Below are 18,660 nucleotides of genomic sequence, written 5' to 3'. Positions count from 1 at the left end.
TTTAAATTGGACACCCATGTTAATGGACTCAATGAAGATATTCCATGGGCCAGTCTGTTGCAGTAGTCCCTTTGTACCTGTTATTGGGTTGACCTCAGTGTTCCCACTCATTGCATGATTATAACTGGGTGTCCCCCTTTTTTTATTCTCAGCCAAGCTTTCCTAGTTAAATGTGTTTATTCTGCCCCTTACTAACATCATAACACATAGGAATTTTTGTATTATCACCTTTGCAATTATGGATAGTCACTTGATTACTATCATCTACTGAATCTGTATTTACGGATCCCTTGTACAACATTTGTGCTTGATCTATGTAAGTCCTCTTCCCATTTCTACATCTTGGTAACGAAAAGAGAGTCCTTCCTCTATTTCGACTCCTATTACACGACGAACGTATTCCCGGCATACGTCTAGCTCGGTTACTAAGCATTGCGAGCTGCTTCACACTGCAGCAACTTCCGGTCCGCGGGCTTTTTCTTCCGAGTGAACCGTGTTGTTCCCCATTGAATCGGGAACACGGACCCGGGTAGGTTCCCCGATGCTGTCAGGAGCGCTCCAAGTAAGTAATTATGGACTGCCGCTCCTGTATTCGATTTATTATTATTGACGTGCATTTATTTTTTTGCGGTGACATTTCAAGCAATTATTTTCACAATCGTCTCTCTATTTTATTAATAATTCCCTAGGGAGAGTGGTGTTATTACTCCCTGGCAGACTCATTTTTAATTGAGTACCGTGGCTGACTTAGCCATTGTTTAGTACTGTTGTGCAAAGGTATTTCCCTTCTAATTCACTCAACAGATTACACACATTAATGGCATTGATTGGATGCCTTAGCGTTACTGATAACTTCCTCTAGCCATAAGATATTTCTGTACGAAGGAACAGCAACCAATAACCACTCATATTGATTTAACCCTTGTCTTGCTGATTCCATTATTTTGATATTATTATCTACCATCCACACGATCAATATTGTTTGACAATTAATTCTGAACTATTTCTGTGATTGGTGACATGAGCATTAAGATATGTATATTGTTGCTGGGGCATAGATATTTGATATATTTCCCGAGTACAACTATATTTGATTAGACATTCCACTGCATACAATAACGAATTGTTCTACTTTTTTAAATAAATTTTGTACCCCTGCTTCAGAGCAATTTGCGCCCGACCACTTGTCTGTGTGGTCCCAGGAAGCGCGTTCCCTGATAGTGAGGGTAAGCTGTTTTTCTTCCCCTTGCATGCATACGTGTGCCACGTCTGACACCCTCACCATGTTTTCCCACCGTCTGACACTGTCGTTGCATTATTTTGTATTCATGACATTGTCACTGTGTAAATACGTGCTGACTTTGCCACGCTTGACTGACCTGTGTTTATTCGATTACAGGGCGACATTTAGGAATAGTACATCCATTACATTCCTGGACTAGTGTAAGCGACTGGATACATTGCAACTGAGAATTTCAGGTTATATCAATCCCTGCAGCTTATAATTATTAGAAACATGTAGTCATTAGATCCTGAAGAAGCGTCACTGGATCCGTATGGACCATAGAGACGCGAAACATGTTGATTCTTTGTTAGGGATGGTTTGGAAGATCCCCACCCTTTCTTTCCTTGTGGTACAGAGTGATTGACCATTACCTCTGTTTCACTCTTGTGACTATTTTTTAATCTTGGCCTCAATCCTCCGTATGGACTAATAAATTGATTACCCTGTGTTTAGGTTTAGGAGCCAATTTTAACCCTTAGCTTTATTCTTCTATTTTTCTCCTTCCCAAACTCACACTTGGGGTCTTGGCATCATCACAAAAAGATCTCTGGCAAAGATCCCCTCCCTTTTGGGGTGGTGCCCGTCAGACATTGCAGTGCCGGTCTGACAAGGAGCAACTCCGATGATGAAGCATGACACCCATGTGGGTGTGTGAGGTTTCTTGCTCCTAAAATTTAGGACTCCTTTGCATCCTTTCTCTTCTTCCCGTTGGAACAGTGTATTGTATTTATCTACATATTATCACTAATCGGGAGTTCATACACTGGACCAGAATTCCTCCCCATCCCCCTGTTTATTATTCTATTGAGCACAGCAGCCCAGCTGTGGGATCTATTTATTCATAACCCCCAATGATGGATAATTTCCAGGGGCTTAGCTTTGATGATGACATTGTGTCTGCGATTCTGCAGACTCCATCTATTCTAGGAAAGAACGGTGCCGGACCTTCGGGTCCATCTAAGGAAGAGTGGGACAAACTGTCTACACTCAAGCGCAATCTTATCAAAACGGTCCTACATGGGACCATTTTGACAGAATATCTAAGAGCAAACATTGTATATAACATACCTAGGATCTTTCTTCAGGACTTGGTCTTTAGAAAAGACTGGGCCCAGATCGCCTGGAAGTGCACCAGGGATTGGCTGGAGCTTATCATAAACACATCCAAACGAATAGCAGAATCTATTATGGTACAGTCAAAACAACTGTTTCACTCGCCGCTTTTAAGAGTCGGTTTACAGAGATTAATACCGAACTCAATGAGACGAAAGAATTCTTGACCCAACAAAAGATTACCAAATTACAGAAGGACATCACGAGGTTCAGCAGAGAGAAAGTCTATCCCTATATTAAAGATGACTTCACTGCTGAGACACAATCCTTCTTCTCAGGTTAATCCTCCTCCTCAATTAGGAAAACTCAGAAATACAGTAACAGCTCCTCATCTGATGGGTGGAGTACCGATGATGATAGATCACATCCTTTTTACCACTTCCCTCAATATCCTCCTGGGCAACCCCTAGCATGGCAGCAGCCCTTCCCGTTCTACCAACCACGCCCCATGTTACCATATATGCCTTTTTTAGGCCGCAGCCGGGGCAGAGGAAGAGGCAGAAGGAGAGAAAGAGGCAGGAGGGTACACTGGGCTCAGGAGGAACCTCAAATGATAACTCGCAGCCAAGGGAAGAACCCACCAAATAGGACCTAGTAGTAAATCTCTCATCAAGACAACTCTCCCCAGTTGAGACACAGGTTTTGAATAAAGGTTTGGGCTTTGTACCCACACCAAAAGAAGATTTCTTTCGTCTCCATTGAGAATTGTCCCAGGTCTTCAGAAAAATCAGATTACGGTTTATCTTTAAAGATAGACCTAGTATAGAGCAGTCCATGGACTCAGGTCTCAAGAGACCATCTAAATTTATGCCTCCAGCCTCATCAATGCCCTGCGAAGTCTTGGAATTTGAAAAAGCAGTATTGAGTGATCTCACTACGCTGCAACCTAAACAGAGTTTAATTAACACTTCCAACATTGAGAAGAGTGCCCTTAAGACTTTGGCATCCGACACAAGTATTGTGATCAAATCAGCAGACAAAGGTGGGGCTATAGTCATGATGAACTCGGTTGATTACAGACAGGAATGTCTGCGTCTACTTGGGGATTCTACCTACTACACTCAGATTAGATATGATCCCACGGAGAGATTACAAACTGAGATACGCAGAATGATAAAGGAGGCCCTGAGTAATTCATGGATCTCGCACAGAGGAGCAGAATTTCTGGACACTATGAATCCTCGTACCCCCTATTTGTACTGCCTTCCCAAAATTCATAAAGGCAAGATACCTCCACCAGGTCGTCCGATAGGCTCAGTCCTCAAACCGTTGTCAACCTTTTGTGACCACTTTCTACAACCCATTGTTCAGGAGTCTGCTACTTATCTCAAAGATACAAAAGATGTCCTTAACCTGATAGAGACTATCAATTCTACGGTTCATGTTCATGCCTTGATTACCTTGGATGTCGAGGCTCTGTATACCAACATTCCACAAGAGGCTACATTGCAAGTAGTTGAGACTGCTCTTTTGTCTGCTAATCGGGAGCTAACTACTCCGGTTCATTTCATAATGCACTGTGCTGCATTAGCTATGAAAGAAAACTTTTTTCAATTTGAGGACCTCCTTTTCCACCAGATTCGCGGTACATCAATGGGAAGCACTTTTGCCCCTAGTCTCGCCTGCCTCTATATGTATGACTTTGAGACACGATTCATATTGCTGAATACTAATCCATTTCACAGCAACATTAAATTGTGGCGTAGGTACATTGATGACATCCTGATAGTTTGGCAAGGCACTCTTGCTGAGCTCGATCGATTTACGGCTTAGGTCAATGCCTTGGACCCTTTTTTGAATTTCACTTCCTCTGTATCAAGTACACAGATACCTTTTTTGGATCTTATGACCAGCATAGAGGGTGGCAAATTATACATGTGCACCTACCATAAAGCTACTGACTGAAACAGTCTGTTGTTATATGAGAGCCATCATCCAAAAGCACTGAGAGATAATCTACCCTACGGCCAGTTTCTCTGACTACGTCGCAATTGCAGCAGTATTCACATATTTAATTCTCAAGCAAGAGATCTGTCTAACAAACTCTGTAATTGCCACTACCCAAACCAGGTGGTGAATACAGCCTACAAGCGGGTGAAATATTGCGGTAGAGATACATTGTTATCTACTACTTCACGAACTTCAGACACCAAACTTACCTGTGTGTCCACTTTCACCCCCCTGTCTAATACTGTAAAGAAAGTTGTGAATAAGAGATGGGCCATATTATGCAGTGGAGGAGAACAGATTTCAAAACCCCTCTTCGCTTTCAAAAGAACAACCAACATTAAAGACGTATTAGTCCATACCAGACCATGGCCCTCATTCTGACCTCGGCGGTAAAAGGCGCTTACCGCCGGTCAGAAATCCTCCATAATTCTGCCGCGGTCGCGGAAATCCGCCACGGTCATTCTGACCCGCAGCAGCCAAACCGCCGAAAATCCGACCGCCACAACAGCCCGCCAGACCAGCGGTCGGCGGAAAAGTGGAGGTGACCAAACCTCCACCGTCACGCCAACAGAAAGACGCCCATGCCATTCTGACCCACGAATCCACGCGGCGGTCTTTCAAACGCGGTTTTCCATTGGCGGTACACACCGCCGCGGTCAGAATACACACAAACGAACAAAACTCAGCAACATTGGACGATTTGAATTCCACACACCTGATACACATACACACACCACTCCCACACACACAATACAATATAAAACACACACCCACATCACCCACAAACCCCTTCGACCTAAATCCAAAAAGAAGCACTGAGAGACACAGCAGCGATCATAGAACACCATCACACAGAGGCACACTACACCATCACCCACACAATATCCACACACAAAACAACACACACCACCACACTCAACACACTTAACTACACATACTCCACCCCACACATCATACACACCACTCCATGGCACCCCAAAGACACCCCCGCTTCTCAGACGAAGAACTCAGGGTCATGGTGGAGGAAATCGTTCGGGTAGAGCCCCAGCTCTTCAGCACACAGGTCCAATACACCAGCATTGCCAGGAGGACGGAGCTATGGCAGAGGATTGTCGACAGGGTCAACGCTGTGGGACAGCACCCCAGAAATCGGGAAGACATCAGGAAGCGATGGAACGACCTACGGGGGATGGTGCGTTCCATGGTATCCAGGCACAACATCGCCGTGCAGAAGACTGGCGGAGGACCCCCACCTCAACCCCCACAATTTACCACATGGGAGGAGGAAGTCTTGAACATCCTGCATCCTGACGGCCTCGCAGGAGTCGGCGGAGGAATGGATTCTGGTAAGTTGAAGCTTCAATACTGCTTCCCCCCCACCTGCATGCCAAATCATACCCCAACCCTCACCCCCATCCACGAACCCCACCCTCACCCCCACCCCCATCCTCACCCCCACCCTCACCCCCACCACCATCCTCACCCCCACCACCATCCTCACCCCCACCACCATCCTCACCCCCATCCCCAGCACACCTATTCCCTGCCAATGTCTCACCATCACAACCCACACATCCCAAAACCTAGGCCTGCATGCGTCCACTATGCATGGACACCCATCACCAAAGCATGCCCAATGCAAATACACATCCCCCCCACAAGCCACCCTCACCAAAGCCCCCACACATGAATGCCAGCACTTGGGGACACGGGAACCCACAGATACACCCATATGGCACACATTGAAACTATAACCATACCTCTATACCCCTGCAGGACCCGACCGCCAACACCCCGCCACGGAGGGCCCAGAATTCTCCACACCCCCCACCCAAGAGGCCGTCAGCGATGACAGCAGCTCTGTTGACCTGAACACTGATGACCAGCCCGGACCATCGGGGACCTCTGGACAGTCGGTTCCCCTCAGACAGCCACAGGCCACTACAGACCCAAACCCCTCTGGGAACACCAGCACAGCTCCCACCCAGCGGGCCCATGCCTCTGTCTCCACGGCGCGTCAATCTGCGGTGTGTCTACCACTACAGGGCACCCAGGATAACCCACCACCCCAACAACAACAGGGACCTGGGGGCAGTGGCAGTGGGCACACCGGCCAGGGGGCAGAGGCCCAGGGAAACAGGGGAACTGGGAGGGCAGCTGTGCGACAGGGGGGGGACGGGCCCAGGGAACCCACTCTCCACGAGGCCCTCCCCACCATCATGGGAGCATACAACCGCTCCCAGGAGACGATGGCGACGGTACTGGCTAGGTTCCAGGAGATCCAGGTACTGCAGGAGGAACACTATCGGGGGTACAGGGAGGATATCAGAGCCCTCACCTCCACCCTGGTTATCATGGTAGGGCTGCTGCAGGAACTCATCAACACCAGGATGGACACTCAACAACAACAAAGGGCCCCTGCCACTAGCCTGGACCAAGAACAGCCAACCACCTCCGCCGGCGCTAGTGGACAGGAGGCCCCCGCACAACAGCAGCCCACCAGACCCCCACCTCCTGCAGGAGAAGAACCACCCCGCAAGAGGGCCCTGAGATCTCGCAAGAAGACAGAGTAGGATGTCAAGACCCCCGCCAGCAAAGGATACCACCTGATGTCATCCCACTGTCCCACATTGTCACCCTGTCCATCCTTGAACTGCCCATTCTCCATCTCTCCACAGGCCTATGGACAATGCACCTGTGTGACTGTTACTCTGGACTCTGCCATGGACATTCCTTCACCATAGCCCCCACCCACTTGAAACCACCCATCCCATTTTGAGCACTGAAATAAACACCTATTTTGCACAAAACTATCTGGAGTCTGGCTGTGATTTCAAAATATTGTAATTGACATGACAGTGCAAATATGTCCTTGTACATAGTGAAGTCAACAAACAGCTGCCACAAAGCTGTAGTCCATGGGGAAACGAAGCACAGGACTCGTAGTGGGGACCCCAGATCTGAAATAGGTAGGGAAAAGCCACAACTCAGTCATCAAACACTGGGGCAAATAGACAGGCAGCAGAGATGCAGGAGAGTAGTTTACATTTACTAAATTAGGTTTGAATTGTTACCTGTGTCCTATTGGAAGTACTGTGCAATGATTCTGTCCCTGTTGTCTGTTTCAGCCCCGTCGTCTACCTCCTCGTCACTCTCCACAGGTTCCACAGCTGCCACAACACCATCGTCTCGACCATCCTCCTGCAGGAAAGGCACCTGGCGGCGCAAAGCCAGGTTGTGAAGCATGCAGCAGGCCACGATGATGTGACACACCTTCTTAGGTGAGTACATTAGGGATCCACCTGTCATATGCAGGCACCGAAACCTGGCCTTTAGGAGGCCGAAGGTTCGCTCAATCACCCTCCTAGTACGCCCGTGGGCCTCATTGTACCGTTCCTCTGCCCTGGTCCGGGGATTCTTACTGGGGTCAGTAGCCACGGCAGGTTGGGGTACCCAGAGTCCCCCAATAGCCATACACGGTGTCTCTCTAGCTGTTCCATCACGTAAGGGATGCTGCTAATCCTTAGGATGTAGGCGTCATGCACTGACCCAGGGAATTTGGCATTTACATGCGAGATGTACTGGTCAGCCAAACACACCACCTGGATGTTCATGGAATGGTAACTTTTTCTGTTCCTGTACACCTGCTCCCTGTCTCTTGGGGGAACCAAAGCCACATGGGTCCCATCAATGGCACCAATGACGTTGGGAATATGTCCAAGGGCATAGAAATCACCCTTCACTGTAGCCAATTCGCCCACCTCAGGGAAAAGGATGTAGCTCCTCATGTATTTCATCAGGGCAGACAACACTCTGGATAACACCTTCGAAAACATGGGCTGAGACATCCCAGAAGCAATTCCCACTGTTGTCTGAAATGACCCACTTGCCAAGAAATGGAGTACTGACAGGACCTGCACCAGAGGGGGAATCCCTGTGGGTTGGCGGATGGAGGACATCAGGTCGGGCTCCAGCTGGGCACACAGTTCATGTATAGTGGCACGGTCAAGCCGGTAGGTCAGGATAATGTGGCGTGCTTCCATTGTCGACAGGTCCACCAGCGGTCTGTACACGGGAGGATTCCTCCTTCTCCTCGCCAAACCCAGCGGACGGTGCCTAGGAAGGACAACATGGAGCACACAGTCAAGCAACCCCCAGGTACGTACTCACAGCATGCACAGTAAACGATTCTCTATGCAGTGAATGGCGTGTATGAGTGGCAATGCAAGGCCTAGGCCTGTGTGACGCAGTTGAAATTGAGCCATGTGGACCCTCGAAATGGCGGCTGCCTGACCTGTGAAGTGTGACAATGGAATGTGAGGTCAATGCGCTGGCGTGGCACACCGCGGCGGTCGGCGGTCGAAGACCGCGGCGCGAAGCCGCATTGGTTAACATTGAAGCCTATGGGTTTCAGGAGCCAATGGCGAAGGGCGCCGGCGGTGGCGGTACGCACCGCCGCGGGCGTGACCGCCATTTTCTATCTACTTATTCACTCGACTTGAACTTTCACAGGAGAGGACCTATACTGCAAGTGTTGCTGTGACCTTGGTCTGGAAGGGACAATGGCTGCTGCGCCTGGGGAAAGGGCCCCTGCCTTCACTGGAGAAGAGTTGGAGAAACTTGTGGATGGAGTCCTCCCCCAGTATGCGCTACTCTACGGTCCTCCAGACCAACAAGTGAGTTTAATTCAATATGGATTTGGGGCCACTGGCTGGCTTGGGGGCCTGGCGGGGATGGGGGGCACGTTGGGCCTGGCGGGGGGCATGGCGGGGGCATGGCGGGGGGCCTGGCGGAGATGGGGGGCATGTTGGGCCTGGTGGGGGGCATGGCGGGGGGCCTGGCGGGGATGGGGGGCATGTTGGGCCTGGCGGGGGGCCTGGCGGGGATGGGGGGCATGTTGGGCCTGGTGGGGGGCATGGCGAGGGGCCTGGTGGGGATGGGGGTATGTTGGGCCTGGCGGGGGCGTGGCGGGGATGGGGGGCATGTTGGGCCTGGCGGGGGCCTGGCGGGGATGGGGGGCATGTTGGGTCTGGCGGGGGGCCTGGCGGGGATGGGGGGCGTTGGGCCACTGGCAACGAAAATGCAGACAAACTTGAACGTGGTATTTCTCCCTCCCTGTACGTGTCACATAGGTCCGCGCCCATGAGAAGATCGGGATTTGGCGTGCCATCGCCAAGGAAGTCCGGACCCTGGGGGTCCACCATCGACGGGGCACCCACTGCCGCAAGAGGTGGGAGGACATCCGCCGCGGGACCAAGAAGACCGCTGAGTCTCTGCTGGGGATGGCCTCCCAACGTAGGCGGGGTGCCTGCCGTCAACTGACCCCCCTGATGTTCCGGATCCTGGCGGTGGCCTACCCTGATTTGGATGGGCGCGTGAGGGCAGCACAGCAGACACAAGGGGGTGAGTACAAGCATAATCTACTCTGTTGTCGCGCAGTGGAGGTGTCTGGGTGGGGGAGGAGGGCTGTGGGTCCCCCTAGGCCAGGGCGATATCTGTAGGCTGGGCACCCCCGTAAGCCCCTGTGTCCCCAGCCACCACCCTCAGTAGTGTGCCAGGACAGCCATCCCTGGGCCGTGTCATCCATGGGTGCAGTTGTCAACTCTAGGCGTGTAGGGCATGTTCCACGGAATGCGTAGCGGACCCCAAGTGCGCAACTTAGTGCAGGGGGCATCTGTGTCTGTCATGTCCGCTAACTGTACCGGTGATCCATGTACTCAAAATCTCTTTATTTCTCTCTCCCCCCCCCTTTTTGTTTGTCTTTCTGTGCTTGTGTGCATCAGCATCATCAGGCGGAGGAGAAGTGGCATCGGGGCAGGAGGGAGCTGCATCTCACATGGCCCAGGAGGGCCATGCCACAGAGTCTGACTGGACCAGTGAGACGGAGGGCGAGGGGAGCTCCACAACGGGGACGACTGGACCCTGCAGCGACACGGACACGTCCTCGGAAGGGAGCTCCCTTGCGGGGGTGGCACCATCCGTGCCCCCCGCCATAACAGGTACAGCCGCCACCCAGCGCACCATCTCCGCCCTCCCAGCAGCCCCTCAGCGTTCGCCCCGTGCCCGCTCTGCCAGGAAGCCGGGCATCTCCTTCTCCCCAGGCACCTCAGGCCCTGCCCCTGTTACCCCCGCTGCCCTCAGTGAGGAGGTCATTGACCTCCTTCGAACGCTCATTGTTGGGCAGACTACCCTTTTGAATGCCATCCAGGGGGTGGAGAGGGAGGTTCATCGCAGCAATGCGTACCTGGAGGGCATTCATTCGGGTCAGGCTGCCCATCAGCGATCGTTCCAGGCTCTGGCCTCAGCACTGACGGCAGCCATTGTCCCTGTCTCCTGCCTCCCTCTACTAACTCCCTCCTCCCAGTCTCCTGTTCCTCTGCCTGTCCCACCCACACCATCAGACCAGCCTGCACACACCTCAACACCCAAGAGCAGCTCATCCAAACATAAGCACCACAGATCACGCAGACATTCACACACGCAACATTCCGATGCAGACATGCCAACAGTCACTACCACCTCTGTGACCCCCACCTCCTCGTCTCCCTCCTCCCTCCCTGTGACGTCTACACTCACACCTCCATTCACCTCACCATCAGCCAGTGTTTCCATCACCAGCACACCCTCCAGTACAGTCCGCACACGTGCAGTCACCACCCCCACTGCCATTTACACGTCCCCTGTGTCCTCTCCCACTGTGTCTGTCACCCCCTCTTCCACACCACACAAACGCAGCCACCCACCCACCCAACAGCCATCCACCTCACGACAGCCTATCCCTCCTGCACCTGCACCCAAAGACAGCAAACGTGACTCACCTACAACCACATCCTCTCCCTCCACTCCCATTCCCACTGTACCTACCACTCTCCATTGTCCCAAGAAACTCTTTCTCGCTACTGCTAACTTCTTTCCTGACCCTGAGCCCCCCCCTCCTTCTCGTCGGGGTAAGAAGAGCACCTCAGCCACCACCAGCCCTGCAGCCCCCTTGACAAGGGTGCAGGGGTATTGGAGCCCACCAGCCCGCATGTCTGGATCTTCGCCCAGCAGCAAAGGGACAGCCAGCCCACCCCCTGGGAAGAGGAGCAGAAGGCGGAAGGGGCGCCGCAGGAGCCCGGGTTCTACATCCCCCCAGGACACCACCCAGACACCGTCACCAGCCACAGCTCCAAGGGGAGGAAAGGGCCACAGACTCCCGACTAAGGAGGGCAAGGGCAGCAAGGCGGAGAAGTCAGGCAGCAGGCCTGCTGCCCAGGAGGAGCCCACCACCCCCATAGCTGCTGCCCAGGGAGGACACAGCCCAGCTGGCCAGGAGCTGGCTTTGCTCTCCCCAGGATGACCCAGTGGGCAGGCCACCCACTGTATGGACTGTATGGACTGTGGCTTTGCTCTCCCCAGGATGGGCCAGTGGTCATGGAGTCCCCTCGTGGATCTGGCGTCGTGTACTCAAGTGGCTAAGGTGCCCCCCCTTCCCTTCCCCCTGAGGTGCCTGTCCTTTTTTCTTTCTGATGCCCCTGCAGTGTTCTCTCCGTGGAGTTCTTGTCGTGGGACTGGGCCTTGCCCCTTTGCTCAGGACCCCTGTGGTCCACGGACAGTGGTTGGACTACATATAGTAGATGTATATATTTTGTACATAGTTTATTTATTTATTTGGATTACTGCTGTCCATTTTTCAATATATCTGCCCGTTTAAGATCTCTTCTTTTGGTCTTTGCATTATTTCGGAGGGGGGGGTTTGTGGGTTGTGACAGTGATCTGTGGGAATGCATTGATGTGTGTGTTGTAGTGGGTGTGGGTGGGTGGGTGTGTGCCGGTAATCTTTTCCCTCCCCTGTGTCGTAGGTGCAGTACTCACCGATGTCTTCCGCGCCGCCGGGCGTGCTCCTGGTACAGGAGCAGGTATAGGAGTGCGGGGATGACCTGTAACTCGGGTTCCATACTGCCGTAATCTCGCGTGGAGTATGTGGTGGTGAGCGTTTTCCCGTTCGTAGTCTGTTTCCGCCGTGTTTTTATCGGCGGGGCTCCCGCCCCGGAAAATGTGGCGGATTGGTGGGTCGTTATCGGGTAGGCGGTACATTGTCTCCCGCCGGGCTGTTGGCGGTGACCGCCAGGCTGTTTGTTTGTACCGCCGTGGCGGTCGGAGTGTTGAAGCGGCGGTCTATGTTGGCGGGAACCGCCAGGGTCAGAATTCCATTTTTTGGACCGCCAGCCTGTCGGCGGTATGGTCGCGGCTTTAACACCGACCGCCAGGTTTGGAATGAGGGCCCATGTCTCTTTACCCCCTAGACAGAGAGTTCTTTGGGACATTCCACCCGTTACAGGCCATTTCCTGTGTGGTAACTGTAACGTTTGTGCCCTAACAAAACGTTTAAAGTCTCTTGATCTTTAACCAATAGGTACATGGCACCTATTAAAACACACCAACTGCAATACTCGCAACTGTGTATATTTGATTACTTGGCCTTGTGGGTTACTGTTGAAGTAGATGAGTTTCTTGAAAGGGCTGAGGCAACAAGTCTCTTAGCCCTGGAAGAAGAAAAGATTGCAGCTCAGGAGCTGAGCTGTAAAGAGCTGAAACTGGAGGCCGGAAGGGCTGAGTCCAGTTCAGATGGTGGCAGCAAAAATCTTGCATCCAGTACTGCTGAAGAAGGGCACAAGCCCAGAGGTGTGGTGCCCAACTTGAAGAAGGGAGTTGACACACCCCAGGTGGTTCAAGAGTATGAGGTAGTTCCCGTTATGCACAGGGTCCCTGAGAAGGATTGGGGAACTGGCACAGGGAGTCATATTCCTACTGGGGGGAGGGACACTTTACTGACTCTAGCAGAGAGTGACAGAGAAAAGGGTTCCCCCCTGGTGGACGTCCTGGATATAGAGTGTAGAGACATCCCCGAAGAGTATGGGTTGAGTGTCAGGTCAGGGACAGGCAGATACTGTCTCACCAGTCTCAAGAGGGTGATGTAGAGTGCTTTTCCAAGGCTGAGTTACTGGGTGGTTGGGTGAAGGGTACTGTGGTTAATACATGTGAAGGGCAGAGTGATGTAATTGCTGGAGAGCATATGTCTGGTCCTTATTTTCCAGAGCTACGCCAACACCAGGTGGAGTATGAGTTCTCTGACCCCAGGGAACTTACAGTGGAGGCAGACTTTTGGGTGAGTACCAGAGAGTCTGAAGAGGCATTTGGGGGTGCTCCTGAAGGGAGTGGTCTAGGTGGTTCCCGACCAAGTGAGGTGGGAGAGGATTGTAGTGTCCCAGGTAGGTCTCAGAGCCTAACCTGTACCGTAAGGCCACCTTTTGAGGGAAGCCCCGCAGTGTCAGAAGAACTTGGGGGGATGACTGTGGACAGTTCTGGTGTCTGGCAGTACCACTCCTAGTGAGGGGGTGCAGAAGTCCAGACATAGGGTTGAGAGGGGGTGGCAGACCCCAGTGGAGGATCTTGAAATTCAGGGGTCAGCTCTGAGAGCAGAGCCCCCCAGGAATGACGCAGGTGAGACCGTTTCTGGTTTGGGGGAAACCCAGACTCTGCCGGATGGGCAGAGGTCGGGAGACCTGCGCCAACCAGACTCTTGTGTGGCCCTTGGGGACGGTGTGTCCCTTGTGGGGGGTGAGAGTGCCCCCCAGGAAGTCCTGGCATGCCAGGCAAAGATTCAACCTCAGGGTGGTGACTCTGGGTTGGATAACCGGGTTCAGAGGTTAAACTCTGACCTGGTGGGGGGTAGATGTGCCCCCCAGGAAGTCCTGGAATGCCAGGCAATGGTTCAACCTCAGGGTGTTGATTCTGGGTTGGATGACCAGGTTCAGAGGTTAAACTCTGACCGGGTGGGAGGTAGGTGTGCCTCCCAAGAAGTCCTGCTGTGCCAGGCAATTGTCCAACCTCAGGGTGTTGACTCTGGGTTGGATGGCCAGGTTCAGAGGTTAAACTCTGACCTGGTGGGGGGTAGGTGTGCCCCCCAGAAAGTCCTGGCGTGCCAGGCAGTTGACCAACCTCAGGGTGTCGACTCTGGATTGGATGGCAGGTTCAGAGGTTAAACTCTGACCTGGTGGGAGGTAGGTGTGCCTCCCAGAAAGTCCTGTGGTGCCAGGCAATTGCCCAACCTCAGGGTGGTGACTCTGGTTTGGCTAACCAGGTTCAGAGGTCAAACTCTGACCTGGTGGGGGGTAGGTGTGCCCCCCAGAAAGTCCTGGTATACCAGGCAATGGTTCAACCTCAGGGTGGTGACCCTGGGTTGGAGAACCAGGCTCAGAGGTTAAACTATGACCTGGTGGGAGGTAGGTGTGCCTCCCTGAAAGTCCTGGCCTGCCAGGCAATGGTTCAACCTCAGGGTGGTGACTCTGGGTTGGATATCCAGGTTCAGAGGTTAACCTCTGACCTGGTGGGGGGTAGGTGTGCCCCCCAGAAAGCCCTGGTGTACCAGGCAGTTGTCCAACATCAGGGTGGTGACCCTAGGTTGGAGAACCAGGTTCAGAGGTTAACTTCTAACCTGGTGGAGGGTCAGTGTGCCCTCCAGGAAGTCCGGGCGTGCCAGGCGATTGTTCAACTTCAGGGTGGTGACTCTGAGTTGAATGGTCAGGCGCAGAGGTTAAACTCTGACCTGGTGGGGGGTAGGTGTGCCTCCCCGAAAGTCCTGGTTTACCAGGCAGTGATCCAGTCTGAGGGTACAGACCCTGGGCTGGAAGACCAGGTTCAGGGTGTCCCCCCGGACCTGGAGGGAGGGGCTACTGGTAACAGTGCCCCTACTATGTTGTCTTCTGAGGAGGCCACTCCTAGTTGGAGGGTGCTGGACCCCAGAAGGGAGGGCAGGGGGAGGGAAGCCTCACCCCGGGCCCTAGTCCAACCTGAAGGTACAGACCACAGGTTGGAGGGCCAGTTGCAGGTTAACAGCCCTGCACTGGTGGAGGAATGGTACAGGGCGACTTCTTTAAGCACCCTGACCATGTTGGATTCTGGGGGTACCGCTCCAGGAGGGAGGGTACAGAGCCCCAGAGGGGAGGACCAGGTTCAGGCTGTCATCCCTGACCTGGTGGAAGGGAGAGTGGTTAAAGGGTGCCCAGCACCTGGGGCTACCGCCCCCCACTCCCCACAGCCACAGTGGGGGGAGAGCTTTGAGGGGCCTGGGGCCTGGCTCTCATCCCTGGCAACTGTCAGTAACCACTGTGGCTTGCTGTCCGGGTGGACAGAGTTATCCCTGGGGAGGGGACAAGTGTCACACCCCGGGGGTAGAGTGGGCAACACCACTGTGCTGGCCATGGTGGTACTATCCTGCTCCTGGGATACATCTGTGAGCAAAGTAAGGTTAGGTGCTGCACAGATGGGATCCGCAGGTAAGGAGAAAGGTTCCCCATGGGTTGGCTTAGTGGGCCCTGAGAGTATGGACAGAGGGATCCAATTGGAGTCACGAAGGCGAAGAACTGGAGCATGCCCCTGCTGTTGTAGGCCTGGGTCCTTGTTCTGTCGCCTCAAACAGGGAAGTACATCAGGATAGTGATTGTTCTCCCCTGGCTTTAGGCTGGTAGGGGGTCATGTTGGACCTGGCTTTTTGACAGGGACATCCCCAAACTTTTTGCCTCCTTCCTCCTATTTTTTTCGGACCTGTTGTTGTTGGCTTTTGACCTCTGAGCACTTTACCACTGCTAACCAGTGCTAAAGTGCATATGCTCTCTGTGTAAATTGTACTATTGATTGGTTTAACCATGATTGACTATTTAGTTTACCTGTAAGTCCCCAGTAGAGTGCACTACATGTGCCTAGGGCATGTAGATTACATGCTACTAGTGGGCCTGCATCACTGGTTGTGCCACCCACCTCAGTAGCCCCTTAAACCTTGTCTCAGGCCTGCCATTGCAAGGCCTGTGTGTGCAGTTTCACTGCCACTTCGACTTGGCATTTAAAAGTACTTGCCAAGCCTAGAACTCCCCTTTTTCTACATATAAGTCATCCCTAATGTGTGCCCTAGGTAACCCCTAGAGCAGGGTGCTGTGTAGGTAAAAGGCAGGACATGTACCTGTGTAGTTATATGTCCTGGTAGTGTAAAACTCCTAAATTCGTTTTTACACTACTGTGAGGCCTGCTCCCTTCATAGGCTAACATTGGGGCTGCCCTCATACACTGTTGAAGTGGCAGCTGCTGATCTGAAAGGAGCAGGAAGGTCATATTTAGTATGGCCAGAATGGTAATATAGAATCCTACTGACTGGTAAGGTCGGATTTAATATTACTATTCTAGAAATGCCACTTTTAGAAAGTGAGCATTTCTTTGCACTAAAATCTTGTTGTGCCCTTCAATCCACGTCTGGCTAGGTTTAGTTGACAGCTCCTTGTGCATTCACTCAGACACACCCCAAACACAGGGTACTCAGCCTCACTTGCATACATCTGCATTTTGAATGGGTCTTCCTGGGCTGGGAGGGTGGAGGGCCTGCCCTCACACAAAGGACTGCCACACCCCCTACTGGGACTCTGGCAGACAGGATTGAGCTGAAAGGGGCTTGGTGCATTTCTTAGACACTCTTTGAAGTCACCCCCACTTCAAAGGCACAACTTAGTATAAAACAGGGCCTCTGCCCTACCTCATCAGACACTTGCTGGAGAAGAAACCTGAACCAGAAACTACATCCTGCCAAGAAGAACTGCCTGGCTGCTCAAAGGACTCACCTGTCTGCTTTCTACAAAGGACTGCTGCCTTGCTGTTGCCCTGCTGCCTTGCTGAACTCTTGTCTGGCTGTGAAAGTGCTCTCCAAGGGCTTGGATAGAGCTTGCCTCCTGTTCCTTGAAGTCTCAGGACCAAAAAGACTTCTTCATTTCACTTGGACGCTCCGTGCGCCGAAAATTTCGACGCACAGCTTGTTTCGCGGCGAGAAAAACGCCGCACACCGACGCTGATCAACGCGACGCCCTCGGGACGATCGAGACTTCGACGCACAACCTCGCAAGGACAACGCTGCCCGACTTTCCAGGAGAAATTGACGCGACGCCCACCGTGAGCGCGAAACTTTGACGCACGGCCTCGCAAGGACAACGCCGCCCGACTTCCGAGGAGAAATCGACGCGACGCCTGCCGTGAGACCAAAATTTCGACGCACGGCCTCGCAAGGACAACGCCGCCCGACTTCCAAGGAGAAATCGACGCGAGGCCTACCGTGAGATCGAAACTTCGACGCGCAGCCCCGCAGAACGACGCGCAGCCGGAAAACAAGCAGGAGAATCCACGCACAGACCCGGGACATCTGGTAATCCCCGCGATCCCCAAAAAGAGACTGTCTGCGCGCCGGAAAACGACGCCCGACTTCCCCGCGTGGAAAAGAACGACGCAAGTCTGTGTGTGCTGAGGAGAAATCGACGCACACACCCCTTTTTCCACGCATCTCTTCTTCTGTGGCCCTCTGAGGAGATTTCCCACCAGAAACCAGGTACTCTGTGCTTGAAAGACACTTTATTGCTTTTTAAAGACTTAAAGACACTTAATATCACTTTTCAGTGATATCTTTACAAATTCGTATTGCAACTTTGATCGTTTTGACCTACAATTACCCAGATAAATATTCTATATTTTTCTAAACACTGTGTGGTGTATTTTTGTGGTGTTATACTATGGTGTTGTATGATTTATTGCACAAATGCTTTACACATTGCCTTCTAAGTTAAGCCTGACTGCTCGTGCCAAGCTACCGGAGGGTGAGCACAGGCTGATTTTGGATTGTGTGTGACTTACCCTGACTAGAGTGAGGGTTCTTGCTTGGACAGAGGGCAACCTGACTGCCAACCAAAAACCCAATTTCTAACAGTTACACTACGTAGGGATGACTACACGAGCAGTGAAACTGCTAATTAATGAACATCGCAGAAACATCAGATGCGGTTGCACAACTACTAAATTGAGCATTCATTACATAGAAGTTAAACACAGCCCAGATGACATGTGGTGGGTTGTTTTACAGACTAACCCACACAATGACACTAGATCATTTTTCGAACTAGAACAACGGTGGGTGTTTAAATTGAACACCCATGTTAATGGACTCAATGATGATATTCCATGGAACAGTCTGTTGCAGTAGTCCCTTTGTACCTGTTATTGGGTTGACCTCAGTGTTCCCACTCATTGCATGATTATAACTGGTTGTCCCCCTTTTTTTATTCTCAGCCAAGCTTTCCTATTCACATGTGTTTAATCTGCCCCTCACTAACATCACAACACATAGCAATTTTTTTATTATCACCTTTGCAATTATGGATAGTCACTTGATTACTATCATCTACTGAATCTGTATTTACAGACTCCCTTGTACAACATTTGTGCTTGATCTATGTAAGTCCTCT

The 18,660-nt window shown here is 52.1% G+C and overlaps 1 long non-coding RNA gene across 2 annotated transcripts in view; it reads left to right on the top strand.

Annotated features, from left to right (window-relative positions):
- Positions 1 to 496: 496 nt before the first annotated feature.
- LOC138294244 (uncharacterized) overlaps positions 497 to 18,660 on the top strand; it is a 239,627-nt gene continuing 221,463 nt past the window's right edge. For both annotated transcript variants that reach the window (XR_011203297.1, XR_011203298.1), the window contains exon 1: positions 497 to 562. This is a non-coding gene — a long non-coding RNA (uncharacterized lncRNA). The remainder of the gene's footprint in view (positions 563 to 18,660) is intronic.

The sequence above is a fragment of the Pleurodeles waltl genome, chromosome 4_2 (assembly GCF_031143425.1).
Source record: "Pleurodeles waltl isolate 20211129_DDA chromosome 4_2, aPleWal1.hap1.20221129, whole genome shotgun sequence".
NCBI lineage: Eukaryota > Metazoa > Chordata > Amphibia > Caudata > Salamandridae > Pleurodeles > Pleurodeles waltl.
This window is presented reverse-complemented; position numbering and strand designations above follow the sequence as displayed.